The 22,363-nt window shown below is 39.1% G+C and overlaps 1 protein-coding gene across 5 annotated transcripts in view; it reads left to right on the forward strand.

Moving 5' to 3' along the window:
• Positions 1 to 22,363, forward strand: part of ATP2B3 (ATPase plasma membrane Ca2+ transporting 3) — a 375,958-nt gene that overhangs the window by 351,398 nt on the left and 2,197 nt on the right. The gene's annotated exons all lie outside the window — the stretch shown is intronic.

Below are 22,363 nucleotides of genomic sequence, written 5' to 3' on the forward strand. Positions count from 1 at the left end.
TTGGAATCAGGTGATTTGGAGCGAAGAGATGAAAGTCAATAGACGGATTTGATGGGTGGCAAATGGGTCTGGAAGAAACAAGAGGAAAAGGGGCTAAAGATCAAGAATCTGAAGGAACTGTCAAGGTCGGTGGAGGAAGCCTGATGATATTCTGACGCCCCTGACTATCAGGGTGTCACAGGGAACTGCACTCCTTTTCTCTTATGGTGCAGAACTCACCCTCCATGTTTCTGGGATCCTAACCTTTGGTATTGCTTCCATCAGCATTCAAATCCTAACCACACCTCACACCACACCCTGTCAGGCACACCAGTGGGTGGTCTAGCTGGAAAAAGGCCACCCGCCTAGGGGTCAGGCAGTCTGGTGGGAGGGAGGAAGTCAGTTCAGTAGTAGCCCTCAAAGATTGAGAAACTGAGGAAGTTGTAGCTCCGTGAGTGACTTTGGTTGGGTCGCAGACGGTGGTCTGGGACCGGAGGAGTCTGAGACCTGGTCGTAGGGTATTGGAGAAGGGTGCCCAGACTAAGTTTTGGAGAACGGTCGGCACCAGAAAGTCCAGTAACCGGACCGGTACCGAGCACGGCAGGGTACTGAACCCTAGATCAGGGAGTAGCTTCATGCAACCTGGTAATTCACCTGTGGAGGATAGTCTCTTTATGAACTTTCCCCAAGAGCTCAGAGATCGAAGGCACCAGCACAACAAGGGGGATAGGACTTTCCAGCTTATGCGGCCCACTGAGATCCCAAGTGTCGGCTATCGAGAGCACAGCTCCTCTATTTAAATATAGGGAGCGAGACCCTGACCACTTCAGGCTGAGGGGTCACTCAGAAACATCTATCTACATGTGCATGGAGGCAGGTCCAGAACCATCAGCAATACCAACGGGGATGTATTGCCGGACGAGCTCCCCAGAGTGGCAGCAGCACCCAGAGACTTGGTTTACTCCTGGGTCAGTGTCTACTTAAAGGGAACCTGTCATCAGAAATTTTGCCCAAAAGCTAAAAGATTCCCCCTCTGCAGCTCCTGGGCTGCATTCTAGGAAGGTCCCTGTTATTATTGTGCCCCATGTGAGACCAAAATAAAGCCTTTATAAAGTTCTACCTTTTTGTATGCAGCTTCTGTAAATCCGTCACGGGGGCGGGCTCTCTGGCGTCCGTTATTCTGCCCCCTGGTCCTGTATGCCGCCCCCATCGCTCCTTTCCATATCTGATGCACCGCCCACTGCTCCAGCCATCCCCGCGCATGCCCAGTGCCAGTCTCACGGGACTGAGCACTGTGACCGCTGGTGACGTGTGCGCAGGCAAGTGATTATGGACGGGACTGTGACTGTTATCAGCAAGTACCCGGCCATAATCTCTTGAGCGCGCAAACCTCTCCAGCGTCACACTGTGCTCAGTGTAGATGCTAGACTGTATGGGCTGCTTCCAGGTATGACGTCCCTTTGTCATGTGATAGTATTTCGAACACGCCCCTATCACATGACAAACCCCCGGGTCCGGAAACTCTCGAGCCACGGCAACCCCGGTCCCGAGCAGTTTGACTGCTGCAGGGGCGGCACAATATGAGGGTGTTTCACAGACAAAGGCGTTTGACACTTGACCAAGATCTATGGTGGTCTCAATGCTGAGCTGTATGTGAGGATCCTAGAAGACGAGTTACTTCATACACTCAAGAACTATGGGTATGAAAAGGACGAGATAGTGTTCCAGCAGGACAATGACCCGAAGTATCCGGCGAGATTGGAGAAGAAATGGCCCAATGACAATGAAGTAAAGGAGCTGGATTGTCCCCACAGTCTCCAAACCTCAACCCAATCCAACACTTGTGGGTAGAGGTGAAGAAAAAGCTGTATACATCCCCAAGTGAGCGACCAATATACACCAACACTCCAACACTGGGAATGTGGAGAAAACACCTGGGGTCAGATTTTGGTGGAGACATGCTTGAATCTGATGGAGAACATGCCCAGAAGGATTCAGGCAGTGATGAAAGCTCCTCGATTCGAAACAGTGACCCCATTTGAGATCCAACCTGATAATAAACTGAGCTATTAGAGAATGTGAGAACAGGTTGTAATTTGTAGTATACGGGAAGAAAAAGATTGTTCCCCCACCAGGAGCAAAACAGTAACAATGATGTGACCTGACAAGAATCTGCAGAACTAATCATATGCTAAATAGCTGCAAGTCACATTTATGTATGAGATAGCCAAGATGTCTATAAAATAAAGGTAGTCTCACGCTCAAAACTGTAAAGGATGGTGAGATATGGAGCCTGAAAGTCAAAGGGTCAAAACATTGTTACCCTTTTGCTCGTCAGTGTAAAATAAAATTCCCGTCCCCGGATCTCTCTCCACTGATACTCCTATCTATGTGTTTTGGTGGATGAAGTGATGTCATGTCGAAAATGACATTTACCACTGCAGTCAATCACTGAGCTCAGCAGCTCTGCTCCATTGATCATGTAGATAGCACAAGCTGCTGAGCTCAGTGATTGTGATTTGGTTGCAACTGCTGCAGCCAATCACTGAGCTCAGCAGCTCTGCTCCACTTATTACGTAGATAGCACAAGGTCCTCAGCTCAGTGATTGGCTGCAGCGGTTGCAACCAAATCAGAAAGACCGGAGCAGTAGCAGAGAGACAGGGTTGGACCTAGGGAGATTGAGAACCATTTGATTTAAAAGAAAAAATATTGAAAACCCCTTCAACCACTAGAACATGGTGACGCCTGCACCTCTTCTTTGGCTGCAGCCTATGTCAACATATAAAAAATAAAAAAAAATCTTTTAAAAATGCTTCAAAAAAAATCTTTAAAAACTCTTAAATAAAAAAAATGTAAAAAAAATCTTGAAAAAATCCTAAAACATTTAAAAAAAAAATTAACTAAACTAAAAATTCTTAAAAAAAATAAAAATTCATTAAAAAATCTTAATTAGCGGGGGAAGGGGTGGGCGGGACTGTTTTGATTATAATGTCATCAATGGAATGCTCTTTGTATAAGAGCAGATTGTAAAAGAAATTCGGTTAAAATTCAATAAAAAGATGTTTAAAAAAAAAAAATCTTAATTTTTTTACAAAAAGTCTTAAAAATAAAAAAAATCTTTAAAAAAATCTTTAAAAATTCTTGAAAAAAAATTCTAAAAAAATCTAAAGTTTTTAAAAAACAATTCTTAAAAAAATTACTTAAAAAATTCTAAAAAAATAAAAATCTTTAAAAATTCTTTAAAAAAATTGTTAAAAAATCTGAAACAAAAATATTTAAAACAATTCTTGAGAAAATTCTAGAACATTTTAAAAAAAAAACTTCATAAAAAAACAAAAAACAATTTACAAAAATAAAATAGTCTTAAAACATTACAAAAATCTTTAAAAATTCTTGAAAAAAAAATTTTTTTTGAAAAACAAATTAAAAAATTCTCAAAAAAATAAACAATCTTTAAAAATTCTTAAAAAAAAATCTTAAAAAAACCCCAAAATTCTTAAATATTTTTAACATAAATAAGTATGAAAAGTTATATTGCGAAACTACAGATTGGGGCAAGGAGTGTACAGTATATCATCACTACAGGCAAAACTCACAATTTCACAAGCACCACGATCACAGATAAGGAACAGATATTTTCCCGTCATATGTGGGATGAGTTTATCTATTTGGTGATTAAAGCTTTTATCGTGTACTACAGTTTTAAAAACCTATTTTTATTTATTAAAAATAATAAACAACTAGAAATTGAGAACAAAAAAATAACAAAAAAAAGAACAAAAAAAAATTAAAAGACAAGTCAAATTTTTGAGACACCTGAAACAGATGATCTTTCTTGCATGACACTTCGCTTCCAGCATATTAAGACTCAAGTTTTTGTTTTTCTTCTTGGAATGTCTCATTTTTATACACAAAAAAAAATTAAAAAATCAACTAATAAAATGGTAAGATCTTGTGATTCTCTCATGACTTTGTAAGAACTTCAATAAATTTACGCTATGTAAAAAAAAAAAAAAAAAAAAGAGAATATGGCAAAAAAAAAAAAAAAAAAAAAGTGTGACAATTCCTGGCAAACTCCTGAAAGAGTAAACCTTCGAGTATGGGCCCAAAGTGACAGCTGATATATATATATAAACATTACTTCATTTTTTTTCTTGCTTTTGCAGCTTGGGATGCATCCTATATCTCCTACCTGCCGTTAACAGCTCTGAAAGTTCACATTGTCAAAAAGCCATTAACAACTTTTCTTTCCCATCAGGATTCCTTGGAAGCCATCATGTGCAAAAAAAGAGCCCTTGTAATTGACTTGTCATTTCAGGCATATACACTTTACTTAAAAAAAAAAAAAAAAAAAAAAAATTTTTACAAAACAAATGGGGCTAAAAGTAAAAATAAATAAAAAAGTAATTTTTAACAATTGCCACGTTTTTTATTTATTTATTTGATGGATTTTTATTTATTTTTTATTTCAAGTATACAAATTTGATACAATTTTGTAATTTTACACTTCAAAAAAAAAAAGAAAATTATATTGTTTAAATATAAATAAGAATAAATGTCAGATATAGCTCATTTTTAATTGTCACTATTAAGAATGACAATTAAAGGGATCTGTCAGCAGGTTTTTGCTTCCTCATCTGAGAGCAGAATGATGCAGGTATAGAGATCCTCAATCCAACGATGTATCACTTAGATTACTGGGTGCAGGCATTCTTACACAATCAGAGGTTTTAGATTTAGCCATGTAGCAGAGCTGAGAGAGCTGGCCCCGCCCACACCAGGCTCTGGGTTCAGCCGTTCTGACACAATCAGAATTGTTAGATTTAGCCATGTAGCAGAGCTGAGAGAGCTATCTCCGCCCACACCACTGATTGGCTGCTCTCTGTGTATAATCCACACACACACACCACTGATTGGCTGCTTTCTTTGTACACTATATAGTGGCAGAAAGCTGCTAATCATTGGTGTGGGCGGGGTTGGACCAGGAGGCAGGAGACACCTACTTCTGTACTGATAGTGTTTTATTAGCATGAAATTATCAGTACACTACAAGTTGTCTCCTGCCTCCTGGTCCTACCACACCCTCAGCACTGATTAGCAGCTTTCTGCCACTATATAGTGTACAAAGAAAGCAGCCAATCAGTGGTGTGGGCGGGGTTGGACCAGGTGGCAGGAGACACCTAATCCTGTACTGATAATCTCCTGCTAATAAAACACTATCAGTCCAGGACTAGGTGTCTCCTGCCTCCTGGTCCTACCACGCTCCCAGCACTGATTAGCAGCTTTTTGCCACTATATAGTGTACAAAGAAAGTAGCCAGTCAGTGGTGGGGTGGGGTAGGACCAGGAGGCAGGAGACACCTAATCCTGTACTGATAATCTCCTGCTGATAAAATACTATCAGTATAGGACTAGGTGTCTCCTGCCTCCTGGTCCTACCACGCCCCCGGCAGTGATTAGCAGCTTTCTGCCACTATATAGTATAGAGAGAAAGCATCCAATCAGTGGTGTGGGCAGAGTTGGACCAGCAAGCAGGAATACCTAGTCATGTACTGATAATCTCCTGCTGATAAAACAATGATTCTATTTAAAGCAAAACACAGTGACACATAGCTAAAATCAGGATCTCTGCCCTTACCTCATGCTTTTCTCTCATTACATAACAAAAACCTGCTGACAGATTCCCTTCAAGGTTAAGTCCATTACCACTTTATAAAATATCCACATAAAATTTTATAATTCAGTTTGATTAAAATCTAGAATTTATTTTATTTATTCAAATTTTTATATTTGAAATTTCTATTAAAATTAATATTGACCAACTTAGAAAAGGTTCAGAAACCAACTTTCTGCTAAAGATGGGGTAAAGCTAAAATACAAAGAAAATAAATTATAAAAAAATATATATATATATTTAGATACTTAAACCTGAAATGAAATCTTGACCAAGGGCTCTGGGAATTTTATGCATTTCATTATCAATTTTTTACTGCACAATTGCAAAGCTTTTCCTCCCTCAGAATTTCAGTTACCAAATGGATTGGTGGATTCAGCTCTTCCTTTGCTGGAGCTTTTACTCTTCAAGAAATGCTTTCCCTCTTATGTTTTTTTATTATTATCTTTTATGTTATTTTTTTATTTTATGCCATACTGTATTCACCATTAAGCACATTCTTCTTTCAGCTTATTTGCATATTTCTGTCATCATATATTTAAGACCTTAGCCTAAATTTCAAAATCTACAACAATTTAGGGGAGACTATTAGAATACAAAAATAAATAAAAATATTATTTTTATATATATATATATATTATGCATATATAAAAATGATATTTTATATATATATATATATATATATATATATATATATATATATATGTATATATATATATGTATATATATATATATATATATATGTATATATATATATATGTATATATATATATATATATATATATATATATATATATATATATATATATATATATTCCTTTGACACCATTAACACCATATTATATTATATATTCCAGAATAAATTTTAGACATTACAATTTAATTATTGCTGAGAAAAATAATCAATTTTTTTCTCCTCCTGATCATTCACTGTCAATTCATGGATGAAGTCTGTAGTCTGTGATGATAGATTTTCCTATTACTGGGAGAGGAGATGACAGTTGGTGAATGTAAAATACTGTGGAGGGGGATAAGCTTGAGGCAGAACCAGACATTCTGCTGCAAGTTCTCCTAAGGGGGAGGAGCTAAAGGCGGAACCAGATATTCTACTGCAAGTTCTCCTGAGGGGAGGACCTATAGACAGACAGATATTCTTCTGCAAGTTCTAAGGGGGAGGAGCTAAAGGCAGACACAGACATTCGACTGCAAGTTCTCCTGAGGCAAGGATCTAGAGACAGATATTCTGCTGCAAGTTCTCCTTAGAGGAAGGAGCTAAAGGCAGACACAGACATTCTACGGCAGGTTCTCATAAGCCGAGGAGCTAGAGACAGACAGATATTCTGTTGCACATTCTCTTGAGAGGAAGGAGCTAAAGACAGATAGACACAGACAATCTACTGCAAGTTCTCCTGAAGGGTAGGAGCTAGAGACAGACATTCTGGTGCAAGTTCTCCGGAGTAGAGATGAACGGACCCAATCTTTAAAGTTTGGTGTTCATACCAACACAGACTTTACAAAAAAATTAGTGTTCAAGTTCAGAGTTTTGGTGCTTTACGTATGCAAGGTGTCCTGGGAGAAAGCAGCCAAAGCCAAACAGAGACATTGTGCTGCAAGTTCAATGAGAGGAAGGAGCTAAGGGAGGACAGACAGTCTGCTGCAAAAACTCCTGCGGGGAGGAACTAGAGACAGACATTCTGCTGCAAGCTCTCCTGAGAGGAACCAGCTAAAGGCAGACATTCTGCTGCAAGCTCTCCTGAGAGGAACCAGCTAAAGGCAGACATTCTGCTGCAAGTTATCCTGAGGAGAGGCGCTTGAGACAGACATTCTGCTGCAAGTTCTCCTAAGAGGAAACAGCTAAAGGCAGACAGACATTCTGCTGCAAGTTCTCCCGAGGAGAAGAGCTTCAGACAGACTTTCTGCTGCAAGTTCACCTGAGGAAGAGAAACTAAAGACAGACATTTTGCTGGAAGTTCTTCTGAAATGACAGTTTTAGCTATCCATAGTACTTTATAGGCACCAACTATCATCTATCTCAGTAATGGGAAAAACTTTTATTCACCGAAGACAAATATAATAAATTGAGAATTTTAAAAATTAATGATCAATCTAGGAGGAGAAAGAAGCAGATTTATCTGATATCTTACAAAGTTGCTTATTTTCACCCATATTATTGGTTTATGAAATAAAAATTAAATTAAAAGAAAAATTAAAACGACTGTTTCCACTTTACGATATTTTCTTATTTGGTTTAATTAACCCAGAAATTGTTTTTGCCGTTATTAAACCCAGCAAATTGTAATCACAGTTATTCAAATTTAAAATTTTGACATTTTTAAAACAAAAAAAAACAAAAACAGATTAATACACTGATGATGTTTTCATTTCAGTTAGAAAATATTGAGACTGGGGTCATATCTATAAAAAAAAAGTCCGAGTGAAAAAAATAAAAAAAAATAAAAAAATAAATAAAACAAATTATAAAAAAAAAAAAAAAACATACATTCACAAAACATAAAAAAATCATGCTTGAAGTCTCACATTTTTCTCATAGTCACATATCTGCCGAATTTAGGTGTTACACTCCGTGTTTCATCAGCTTTTCTCCCTTAACCCATTGATCACATCTCCTCCATTTCTTCCCACCCTGGGCATGGAAGAACACAAAATCTCCTTGCATGCTACAAATCCTTGCTCCACAAAAGGCTGGTCAATCAAAGCTAGTCCCTTTATACAGCAATGATGGGCTTTAATACTCGAATGTTTACTGTGCCTAAAATGCATGATTGGATTGGAGCTGCGTCTCCAGGCAGTCAAGGCTGTGTCACTGTGTGGGCTGAATCTCCTTTTTTTTCGTTGTCTCATTTTACAAGTCACGCCGAACACAGTCATGATAAATATTTTGATCTTTTTCCCTCTTTTTTGGCTCCCTTTCCTATGGGTCTTAAGTGCAGCATGAATGCATTTCCATCATTCAAACAAACAAAAAAAAGCTTGAATTTCTTTTTTTTTTCCATATTATTTTTCTTATTATTCATCCTAATTTTTTTTACGCATCCATTGGCTCTTCATGCTGTGCAAAGCTACTCTTAATTCACATATATTTATTTTTTTATAGCATGTTTGTGTCGTTTATTGGTGTTTTTATAGTCACTCCTGATTATGCTTATTAATAAATAAATTAAAAGTTTATCCATTGCTAAGATTAAAGTATAGATATCAAAAAGTCAACTTTTTGGGCTCCACCTGTTCTTCAGACCAATCTGTCCTGCCTTATGAGAAGCAGATGCAGTTCTGAAAGTTGTCAAGACCAGATCTGTTAATTTGTAAAGCTTTTTGTCTTCGAAATTTAGCTGATCTTACTATTAAAATCCTAAAATAAAGGTCAATTTTTGGGCTCCACCTGTTCTTCAGACCAATCCGTCCTGCCTTATGAGAAGCTTTACTATCGAAATTCTAATTTTTTACCAAAGGGAACCCTTAACTAATCAAACAAGTGGTATGGCTGTATAGATCATTGCAAAACAATGAAAACGATACCTGTTCTGTAGCAATCCGATGTTCCATTGCTGAGAAATCAAGCTTTGAAGCCATATGTAAATTCGCCTGCAAGTGCTTTGGGGGGGTGTCAAAATAAAAACATCAACACACCCCCAATACAAAGGGCTAATTTCTATGTGACTTCAAAGCTTGATTTCTCAGCACTGGCACATCGGATTGCTACAAAATAGTTATCGTTTTTAATTGACCTATGTGTCAGTGCTGCGAAATCAAGCGTTGAATCCATATGCAAATTCGCCTGCAAGTGCTTTGGAAGGGGTGTCAAAATAAAAACATCAATACACAGGGATAATTTGTTTGTGACTTCAAAGCTTGATTTCTCAGCACTTTCACATCGGATTGCTACAAAACAGGTATCATTTTCATTGATTTTAATTTTCCTATACAGCCATACCACTTGTTTGATTACTAAAAGGCTACCTTTAATAAAACTAGTGGTATGGCTGTATAGATCATTGAAAAACAATGAAAACGATAACTGTTTTGTAGCAATCCGATGTTCTTTTGCTGAGATATCAAGCTTTGAAGCCATATGCAAATTCGCCTGCAAGTGCTTTGGGGGTGTATCAAAATAAAAACATCAACACTCCCCCAATACACAGGTCTAATTTCTATGTAACTTCAAAGCTTGATTTCTCAGCACTGTCACATCGGATTGCTACAAAACAGTTATTGTTTTCATTGTTTTTAATTGACCTAGTGTATACAGGGATACCAGTAGTTTGATTAGTAAAAGGTTCCCTTTAATAAAACTAGTGGTATGGCTGTATAGATCATTGCAAAACAATGAAAACAATACCTGTTCTGTAGCAATCCGATATTCCATTGCTGAGAAATCAAGCTTTGAATCCATATTCAAATTTGCCTGCAAGTGCTTGGGGGGGGGGGTGTCTAAATAAAAACATCAACATACCCCCAATACACAGGGCTAATTTTTACGTGACTTCAAAGCTTGATTTCTCAGCACTGGCACATTGGATTGCTACAAAACAAGTATCATTTTCATTGGTTTTTAATTAACTTATACAGCCATATCACTAGCTTGATTAGTAAAAGGTTCCCTTTAATAAAACTAGTGGTATGGTTGTATAGATCATTGAAAAACAATGAACACAATACCTGTTTTGTAGCAATCCGATGTGCCATTGCTGAGAAATCAAGCTTTGAATCCATATGCAAATTCGCCTGCAAGTGCTTTAGGGGTGTGTCAAAATAAAAACATCAACACTCCCCCAATACACAGGGCTAATTTCTATGCAACTTCAAAGCTTGATATCTCAGCACTGGTACATTGCATTACTGCAAAACAGGTATCGTTTTCATTGTTTTTAATTGAATGAAAATGATACCTGTTCTGTAGTAGCAATCCGATGTTCCATTGCTGAGAAATCAAGCTTTGAATCCATATGCAAATTCGCCTGCAAGTGCTTTGGAGGTGTGTCAAAATACAAACATCAACACCCCCAATACACAGGGCTAATTTCTCTGTGACTTCAAAGCTTGATTTCTCAGCACTGGCACATCGGATTGCTACAAAACAGGTAACGTTTTCATTGTTTTTAAGTGGCCTATACAGCCATACCATTAGTTTGATTAGTAAAAGGTTCCCTTTAATAAAACTAGTGGTATGGCTGTATAGGTCCTTGAGAAACAATGAAAACGACACCTGTTTTGTAGCAATCCGATGTGCCATTGCTGAGAAAGCAAGCTTTGAATCTATATGCAAATTCGCCTGCAAGTGCTTTGGGGGGGTGTCAAAATAAAAACATCAACACTCCCCCAATACACAGGGCTAATTTCTATGCAACTTCAAAGCTTGATATCTCAGCACTGGCACATTGCATTAATACAAAACAGGTATCGTTTTCATTGTTTTTAATTGAATGAAAATGATACCTGTTCTGTAGTAGCAATCCGATGTTCCATTGCTGAGAAATCAAGCTTTGAATCCATATGCAAATTCACCTGCAAGTGCTTTGGAGGTGTGTCAAAATACAAACATCAACACTCCCCCAACTCAGTAAAAGGTTCCTTTAAATAAAACTAGTGGTCTGGCTGTATAGGCCACAAAAAAAAACAATGAAAACGATACCCATTTTGTAGCAATCAGATGTGTCATTGCTGAGAAATCAAGCTTTGAAGCCACACAGAAATTAGCATGCGAATTGGGGGTGTGTTGATGTTTGTATTTTGACACACCCCCAAAGCACTTGCAGGCAAATTTTCACATAGATTCAAAGCTTGATTTCTCAGCACTGGCACATCGGATTGCAACAATACAGGTATCATTTTTATTGTTGTTCTAGGATCTATATAGCTATCCCACTAGTTTGAATAAAAAAGAAAACATACAAAAATCTATGATTTAATTAGTTTTACAAAAATAACCCATACATACATAAGCCGTACCTATTGGCTCTGTAAACGAGGATATAATATTTATTCACTTATATAACGCTACTAATTTCCACAGCGCTGTATATACATCAGCAACACTGTCCCCATTGGAGCTCACCATATAAATTCCCTATCAGTATGTCTTAGGATCAGTCTAGGGCATCATAGAATTTCTTTTTGTGGAACGATTTTCAAATATTATCCAGATACATCTAAAGTATGAAAAAAATACTTTGAGTTGCAGCGTCAGTTAAACCTACAAATGCAATTTGTGATTTCTTTTTTTTTAGCTGGGGTGTATAAAAAAAAAAAAAAAATAGAAATCCTCCTTTTGGATGCACTCCTGGCTTTGACTTCAAAAACAGCAGAAAATGGAATAGAAAAAACTGCATGTGTGAGCCATTTTAATAGGCTAGTCACTGATAAACAATGCACAGGACATCAGAGTGCTGAGCCATTTTAACTGGCCTATCCCTGATGCATTAGGAACAGTATATCAGAGTGCTGAGCCATTTTAATCAGCTGATCTCTGATGCATTAGGAACAGGACATCAGAGTGGTGAGCCATTTTAATCGTCTGATCCCTGATTAATTAAGAACAGGACATCAGAGTGCTGAGCCATTTTAACTGTCTGATCCCTGATGCATTAGGAACAGGACATCAGAGTGCTGAGCCGTTTTAATCAGCTGATCCCTGATGAATTAGGAACAGGCCATCAGAGTGCTGAGCCATTTTAAATTAGGAACAGGACATCAGAGTGCTGAGCCATTTTAATCAACTGATCCCTAATAAATTAGGAACAGGACATCAGAGTGCTGAGCCATTTTAAATTAGGAACAGGACATCAGAGTGCTGAGCCATTTTAATCAACTGATCCCTAATAAATTAGGAACAGGACATCAGAGCGCTGAGCCATTTTAATCAACTGATCCCTAATAAATTAGGAAGAGGACATCATAGCGCTGAGCAATTTTAATCGGCTGATCTCTGATAAATTAAGAACAGGACATCAGAGTGCTGAGCCATTTTAATCGTCTGATCCCTGATTAATTAAGAACAGGACATCAGAGTGCTGAGCCATTTTAACTGTCTGATCCGTGATGCATTAGGAACAGGACATCAGAGTGCTGAGCCGTTTTAATCGGCTGATCCCCAATGAATTAGGAACAGGCCATCAGAGTGCTGAGCCATTTTAAATTAGGAACAGGACATCAGAGTGCTGAGCCATTTTAATCAACTGATCCCTGATAAATTAGGAACAGGACATCAGAGCGCTGAGCCATTTTAATAGGTTAATCACTGATAAACAATGAACAGGACATCAGAGTGCTGAGCCGTTTTAATCGGCTGATCCCCGATGAATTAGGAACAGGCCATCAGAGTGCTGAGCCATTTTAAATTAGGAACAGGACATCAGAGTGCTGAGCCATTTTAATCAACTGATCCCTGATGAATCAGGAACAGGACATCAGAGCGCAGAGCCATTTTAATCAACTGAGCACTAATAAACAATGAACAGGACATCAGAGTGCTGAGCCATTTTAATCAGCTGATCTCTGGTTAATTAAGAACAGGACATCATTAAGAACAGGACATCAGAGTGCTGAGCCATTTTAACTGTCTGATCCCTGATGCATTAGGAACAGGACATCAGAGTGCTGAGCCATTTTAATCAGCTGATCCCTGATGAATTAGGAACAGGCCATCAGAGTGCTGAGCCATTTTAAATTAGGAACAGGACATCAGAGTGCTGAGCCATTTTAATCAACTGATCCCTAATAAATTAGGAACAGGACATCAGAGTGCTGAGCCATTTTAATCAACTGATCCCTAATAAATTAGGAACAGGACATCAGAGTGCTGAGCCATTTTAATCAACTGATCCCTAATAAATTAGGAACAGGACATCAGAGCGCTGAGCCATTTTAATCAACTGATCCCTAATAAATTAGGAAGAGGACATCATAGCGCTGAGCAATTTTAATCGGCTGATCTCTGATAAATTAAGAACAGGACATCAGAGTGCTGAGCCATTTTAACTGTCTGATCCGTGATGCATTAGGAACAGGACATCAGAGTGCTGAGCCGTTTTAATCGGCTGATCCCCGATGAATTAGGAACAGGCCATCAGAGTGCTGAGCCATTTTAAATTAGGAACAGGACATCAGAGTGCTGAGCCATTTTAATCAACTGATCCCTGATAAATTAGGAACAGGACATCAGAGCGCTGAGCCATTTTAATAGGTTAATCACTGATAAACAATGAACAGGACATCAGAGTGCTGAGCCGTTTTAATCGGCTGATCCCCGATGAATTAGGAACAGGCCATCAGAGTGCTGAGCCATTTTAAATTAGGAACAGGACATCAGAGTGCTGAGCCATTTTAATCAACTGATCCCTGATGAATCAGGAACAGGACATCAGAGCGCAGAGCCATTTTAATCAACTGAGCACTAATAAACAATGAACAGGACATCAGAGTGCTGAGCCATTTTAATCAGCTGATCTCTGGTTAATTAAGAACAGGACATCATTAAGAACAGGACATCAGAGTGCTGAGCCATTTTAATCGGCTGATCCCTGATAAATTAAGAACAGGATATCAATTTGCTGAGCCATTTTAATCGGCTCATTATTGATAAACAATGCATGGGACATCAGAGTGCCAAGTCATTTTAATAGGTTAATCACTGATAAACAATGAACAGGACATCAGTGCACTGAACCATTTTGATAGGCTGATCCCTGATAAACAATGAACAGGAGACCAGAGCGCTGAGTCACTTCAATTGGCTGATCAGTGGATGTGCTCAAGTCAGACTTCCACCAAATTGACTGCCTATCTTAAGAAATGTCAATGAATATCAAAGTTCCAGAAACCTTTTTAGAGAAAATCTGTAACTATACATTAATACTTTTTTTTTTAAAACCTGGTTTTAATGCCGCTGTTCTCCTGAATCCAGCAATGTTTTTCTTTTGTTCCTACGCCTTTCCGTTCCTGAGATATGGCCCTTTCTTCTCTGTAGTATTGTTAATCAACTGGGCGTGGTGCTCACAGAGTGAGAGTTGATGACCACACCCTGTTGCTAACAAGACAGGGAAGAGTGGGTCATATCTCAGGAACGGAAAGTCGCAGGAACAAAAGAAAAACATCGCCGGATTCAGGAGAACAGAGGCTTTTACACCACGTTTTAAAAAATACTGCTTTTTGGTAATTGACAGGTCCCCTTTAAAAACGCCAATTCAGCTAAACAGATTAACAGTATCAAATGGTCCAAAACTTTTACAAATATTAATCAATATTAAATGTTGTAAATTCAAATTAATCAGAAAAACATTACTCTAAAAAACATTCTAAAAAACAGAGCAATGGATACCACTTGCAATTCTTTGTATGACGTATAATACGCAATTTTTATTTGTTTTTCTGCGCTTTTAAGTTTGCTTTTAAGGATCACGACACATATTCAATGCATTTTGCATCTGTCAGGTGTCACATAGTGAATGTATGTTCTAACGAGTAGCCTAGTAGTAAAGCGTAACCGTACGTGTCATGGTCTGTTCGTCTTGTCTGACATGAATTGTCTCTTCCATTTTATATATTAGTTTTTATTTTTTTTACATTACACATCAGTGTCTGTATGTTCTAGTTTTCCATATATACATGTCATAGACATCTTTATTACAAAATACTCTGTCCAGTTGTGATTTTTCTATAGAATGTCATTCCACAGTAATGTTTATAACCTCAAAAGCATAAAAAAATAGTATTACACAATATATAAGAAGATGTTAAAACTATAAAGAAAGATATGTTTTTTCTGTGATTTTATATTGACAGCCTATCCTTTACACCATCAATGTATTTTCAGTAAAGGTGACACCCAAAGACCACTACCAGAACAAAGGGCACCTTCCCTGTAGTATCTGACACAGTAACATCTAGAGACTATGGATTCTTTCCTGTAAGATCAGTAAGACGATTGATTCTTTCCTGTAAAGCAGTGAGACTATGGATTATTTCCTGTAAGAGCAGTAAGACTATGGATTATTTCCTGTAAGAGCAGTAAGACTATGGATTCTTTCCTGTAAGAGCAGTAAGACTATGGATTCTTTCCTGTAAGAGCAGTAAGACTATGAATTCTTACCTGTAAGAGCAATAAGACTATGGATTCTTTCCTGTAAGAGCAGTAAGTCTATGGATTCTTTCCTGTAAGAGCAGTAAAACTATGGATTATTTCCTGTAAGAGCAATAAGACTATGGATTATTTCCTGTAAGAGCAGTAAGACTATGGATTATTTCCTGTAAGAGCAGTAACACTATGGATTCTTTCCTGTAAGAGCAGTAACACTATGGATTATTTCCTGTAAGAGCAGTGAGACTATGAATTCTTACCTGTAAGAGCAATAAGACTATGGATTATTTCCTGTAAGAGCAGTAAGACTATGGATTCTTTCCTGTAAGAGCAGTAAAACTATGGATTCTTTCTTGTAAGAGCAATAAGCTATAGATTCTTTCCTGTAAGAGCAGTGAGACTATGGATTCTTTCCTGTAAGAGCAGTGAGACTATGGATTCTTTCCTGTAAGAGCAGTGAGACTATGGATTCTTTCCTGTAAAACCATTTAAACAACGGATTATTTCCTGTAAGAGCAGTAAGACTATGAATTATTTCCTGTAAGAGCAATAAGACTATGGCTTCTTTCCTGTAAGAGCAGTAAAACTATGGATTATTTCCTGTAAGAGCAATAAGACTATATATTATTTCCTGTAAGACCATTAAAACTATGGATTCTTTCCTGTAAGACCATTAAAACTATGGATTCTTTCCTGTAAGAGCAGCAAGACTATGGATTATTTCCTGTAAGAACAACAAGACTGTGGATTCTTTCCTGTAAAGGCTGCTTTACACACAACTATCTCGTTAGCGATCTGACACGCCCAGATCGTTGTTACGATTTGCCGAAAACGCACATAGGTCGTTTAGTAGTGGTCATATGTACACATCTCACAAACGACGCTACATCGTTCAGTGATATATTGTTTGACCAAGGCGGTCGTCTGGATGTTGTTCGTCGTTGGCAGGGTGTCAAATGTAGCAATATAACTACTGTGTTCCAAACGATAAACAATTCTTATATAAATATATATATATATATATATATATTTTGAAAATGAATGACTTGTCAACGATCAACGATTTTGCCCCTATTTGTGATCGTTTGGAGTTGCACATAGGTGTCACACGCAACGACGTCGCTAACGATGACAGATGTACGTCACGGAATCCGTGACCCCGACAACATATCGTCAGATAAATCGTAGCATGTAAAGTGGCCTTAAGAGCAGCAAGACTATGGATTATTTCCTGTAAGAGCAGTAACACTATGGATTCTTTCCTGTAAGAGCAATAAGCTATAGATTCTTTCCTGTAAGAGCAGTGAAACTATGGATTCTTTCCCGTAAGAGCAATAAGCTATAGATTCTTTCCTGTAAGAGCAGTGAAACTATGGATTCTTTCCTGTAAGAGCAATAAGCTATAGATTATTTCCTGTAAGAGCAGTGAAACTATGGATTTTTTCCTGTAAGAGCAATAAGCTATAGATTCTTTCCTGTAAGAGCAGTGAAACTATGGATTATTTCCTGTAAGAGCAATAAGCTATGGATTCTTTCCTGTAAGAGCAGTGAGACTATGGATTCTTTCCTGTAAGAGCAGTGAGACTATGGATTCTTTCCTGTAAAACCATTTAAACGACGGATTATTTCCTGTAAGAGCAGTAAGACTATGGCTTCTTTCCTGTAAGAGCAGTAAAACTATGGATTATTTCCTGTAAGAGCAATAAGACTATATATTATTTCCTGTAAGACCATTAAAACTATGGATTCTTTCCTGTAAGACCATTAAAACTATGGATTCTTTCCTGTAAGAGCAGCAAGACTATGGATTATTTCCTGTAAGAACAACAAGACTGTGGATTCTTTCCTGTAAAGGCTGCTTTACACACAACTATCTCGTTAGCGATCTGACACGCCCAGATCGTTGTTACGATTTGCCGAAAACGCTCATAGGTCGTTTAGTAGTGGTCATATGTACACATCTCACAAACGACGCTACATCGTTCAGTGATATATTGTTTGACCAAGGCGGTCGTCTGGATGTTGTTCGTCGTTGGCAGGGTGTCAAATGTAGCAATATAACTACTGTGTTCCAAACGATAAACAATTCTTATATATATATATATATATATTTTGAAAATGAATGACTTGTCAACGATCAACGATTTTGCCCCATTTGTGATCGTTTGGAGTTGCACATAGGTGTCACACGCAACGACGTCGCTAACGATGACAGATGTACGTCACGGAATCCGTGACCCCGACAACATATCGTCAGATAAATCGTAGCATGTAAAGTGGCCTTAAGAGCAGCAAGACTATGGATTATTTCCTGTAAGAGCAGTAACACTATGGATTCTTTCCTGTAAGAGCAATAAGCTATAGATTCTTTCCTGTAAGAGCAGTGAAACTATGGATTCTTTCCCGTAAGAGCAATAAGCTATAGGTTCTTTCCTGTAAGAGCAGTGAAACTATGGATTCTTTCCTGTAAGAGCAATAAGCTATAGATTCTTTCCTGTAAGAGCAGTGAAACTATGGATTCTTTCCTGTAAGAGCAATAAGCTATAGATTCTTTCCTGTAAGAGCAGTGAAACTATGGATTATTTCCTGTAAGAGCAATAAGCTATGGATTCTTTCCTGTAAGAGCAGTGAAACTATGGATTCTTTACTGTCAGAGCAGTAAGACTATGAATTCTTTCCTTACAGAGCAATAAGACTATGAATTCTTTCCTATCAGAGCAGTAAGACTATGAATTCTTTCCTGTAAGAGCAGTAAGACTGGATTATTTCCTTTAAGAGCAGTAAGACTACGGATTCTTTCCTGTAAGAGCAGTAAAGGGGGCTTTACACGCAACGACATCACTAACGAGATGTCGTTGTGGTCACGGAATTCGTGACGCACATCCAGACTCGTTAACGACGTCGTTTGAAATGTACAAACAACCGCTAACGATCAAAATTACTCACCTAATCGTTGATCGTTGACACATCGTTCTAATCCCAAATATCATTGCTGTTACAGGACGCAGGTAGTTCGTCGTTCCTGTGGCAGCACACATCGCTACGTGTGACACCCCAGGAACAAGGAACAACACGTTACCTGCGTCCTCCGGCAACGAGGTGGGCATCACTTTCATTCGGCTGCCCTCTGCTTCTATTGGACGGCTGCCGTGTGACGCCGCACGAACCGCCCCCTTAGAAAGGAGGCGGTTCGCCGGCCACAGCAACGTCGCTAGGCAGGTAAGTCCATGTAACGGGTCCTAGCGACGTTGTGCGCCACGGGCAGCGATTTGCCCGTGACGCACAACCGACGGGGGCGGGTGCTTTCACCAGCGACATCGTTAGCGATGTCACTGCGTGTAAAGCAGCCTTTAGACTATGGATTCTTTCCTGTAAGAGCAGTAAGACTATGGATTCTTTCCTGTAAGAGCAGTAAGACTATGGATTCTTTCCTGTAAGAGCAGTAAGACTATGGATTCTTTCCTGTAAGAGCAGTAAGACTATGGATTCTTTCCTGTAAGAGCAGTAAGACTATGGATTCTTTCCTGTAAGAGCAGTAAGACTATGGATTCTTTCCTGTAAAAGCAGTAAGACTTTGGAACTTTCCCTACATTGTTATAGTTAATTCAACACATTTTGTGATGATTAATATTATAAGGTTTGAGCATTAGATTCTGGAGACAGGATATTCATCCATCTGATGACGTAACTGGAATTGAAAATACGTTTTCCCCCTAATGTGGAGAAATTAGCCACTACCTCATGGGTTTGTGCCTTTCTCTGGATCCACGTATCAGGTTATAGGTTGAACTCGATGGACTTTGAAACTATGCATGTGTGGTTGCCCTTCCAGGCCATAATGTTCAGGAAATGCCCATATTGTTATGCTTTTTAACCTTTCATTTACTATGTTTGAGTGGGTGGTAAATCTTCACCAGCATTCTGCCAGCACTATAGGAGCTGGAACTTTCTTTACTCTCACTCAATATGCATCCCTCCTGACATCGGCCAATGACTTACCCTCCACAACCCTGAAGGCCCATCTCTCCATCATGCCTGTGATCAGTTAGACATATATGAGGGCAGAAGCAGAGACAAAGAGCTGTCATCATCACGCGATGGCTTTGGCCAGTAAGTTAAGAACCCTCCATACACAATTAGACTAATATTGACCAAACCCGCAGGTATTGATAGGTTTAACCAATGTTCTAATGTGTATGTGGGCCCCGGACAACTGATTGGCAATGTCTGATTTTAGATTGCCAATGTCACGATTCCTATGTGCAGAACATTCTGTATTGTTCTGCTATGCTCTCCTGCAGAGCCGGTATATGTTGCTTATGGTGCAGAGCATTTTGCAGGATGAATGCTCTGCTGGTTGTTTCACAGCATAGGGTTTCATGCTGGTCCTGGGTGGTGCTCTTGCAGCTGCTTCTCGTTCCCGGTGATTGCTCTGCTTCATTAGGGAGCGTGTTAGCTCAGGACGTCGCCAGTCGTACTTCCTGGTTACAGTTGTACTCCCGTGGTGCTCAATGTTCAGATCTTGATCTCTTGACTCTGGACTGTTGTTCACCAGTCTCTGCCTGTCCTCCCGTTTCTGTTGTGACTTCCCGGCTTCTGACCTCGGACTTCCTCCTGACCATGTCCCCGCCTGCTCCCTGTATTTTGTACATTTCTCCTGGAACCCTGACCTTCGGCTTGTATTTTGACCTCGGCTCTGTCTACCCCGGGTACTGTCATGTCCTCCTGGTTTATAACTTCGGCCTGTCTGACTACCCCTCCATTTACTGCATTGCAGGTAGTGTCTAGCGCCACCTTGTGACAGTCATCACAGCCGATCAATATGTTCTCCCAGAGATAAGCCATTGTCTTTCCGATAGAGGACACAGGAGCGCTGCTGTGTACAAGAGAGCCAGTAGAAAGGCCCATTGGCCAAACAGTCAGCCATAGCATCACTCGGCCAACAGCCATCTAAGGTGTATAGCCTAAAAATACGATGACCACTTAGATGACCAAGTTGAGCAGAATTAATCTAGACATCACTCTGTCCATTACCGTAGTGAAGAGACTTTGTGTTCTGCTGATCGTTAGCATTTTTCGGATTGAAAACATGATCTGTTGGTGGGTCTTGAGGATTGGAGTTGAGAAACAGTGACTTAGATTACCAGGTTGGGCAGAGTTAATCTAGACATCACTGTGTCCATTACTGTAGTGAAGAGACTTTGTGTTCTGCTGATCATTATCAGTTCTGATGGTTAGGACCCCTTGGCCTATCCGGACAATTGATTGGCAAAGTCCAATTTTAGATTGCTGATCAATGTGTTCTCCAGGAGATAAGCCATTGTCTTTCCGATAGAGGACACAGAATCGCTCCTGTGTATGATTTAGCCAGCAGAAAGTCCCATCAGCCAAACAATCATCCATAGCATTGCTCGGCCAACAGCCATCAAAAAGGTATGACCTGAAAATATGATGACCACTTAGATGACCAAGTTGGGAAGAGTTAATCTAGATGTCACACTGTGTCCATTACCGTAGTGAAGAGACTTTGTGTTCTGCTGATCACTAGCAGTTCTATGTCCCCTTGGCCTATCCGGACAACTGATTGGGAATGTCCGATTTTAGTTCGCCGATCACTATGTTCTCCTGGATATAAGCCATTGTCTTTCCGATAGAGGACACAGAATTGCTTCTGAGTATGAGATAGCCAGGAGAAAGGCCCATCGGCCAAGCAATCATAGCACCACTTGGCCAACAGCCATCTAAGGCGAATGGCCTGAAAGTAGGATGACCACTTAGATCAGTGTTTCTCAAGTCCAGTCCTCAAGACCCACCAACAGATCATGTTTTCAGGTTTTTCTCAGTCAGGTTTTCAGGATTTCCTTAATGTTGCACAGTTGATAGAATTACTGTCTACTATTGAGGAAAACCTGAAAACATGATCTGTTGGTGGGACTTGAGGATTAGAGTTGAGAAACACTGACTTAGATTACCAGGTTGGGCAGAGTTAATCTAGACATCACTGTGTCCATTACTGTAGTGAAGAGACTTTGTGTTCTGCTGATCGTTAGCAGTTCTGACGGTTAGGACCCCTTGGCCTATCCGGACAACTGATTGGGAAAGTCCAATTTTAGATTGCTGATCAATGTGTTCTCCAGGAGATAAGCCATTGTCTTTCTGATAGAGGACACAGAATCGCTCCTGTGTATGAGATAGCCAGCAGAAAGTCCCATCGGCCAAACAATCATCCATAGCATCGCTCGGTCAACAGCCATCAAAAAGGTATGGCCTGAAAATACGATGACCACTTAGATGACCAAGTTGGGTAGAGTTAATCTAGACGTCACTGTGTCCATTACTATAGTGAAGAGACTGTGTTCTGCTGATTGTTTAGGACCCCATTGATTGATAGTCTATCGAGAGGCCATTAATGACCAATGTGAAATCCCGAACTCTTAAAATTACCATATTTCAAGAAGATCTGTTAGCCTCTTCCATGAACATATGAAACAAACTTAATGTGGAGTGAGATTCCCAAAAAATGCTGTATTCTAAAATGAATTTTTTGTAATTAATTTTCTCTTTTTTCCCTCCCCTTCCATCCCATTTTCATTGGGTTTTCTTTTCTCCATTTGCCT

The sequence above is a fragment of the Anomaloglossus baeobatrachus genome, chromosome 9 (genome assembly GCF_048569485.1).
Source record: "Anomaloglossus baeobatrachus isolate aAnoBae1 chromosome 9, aAnoBae1.hap1, whole genome shotgun sequence".
Classification (NCBI taxonomy): Eukaryota; Metazoa; Chordata; class Amphibia; order Anura; family Aromobatidae; genus Anomaloglossus; species Anomaloglossus baeobatrachus.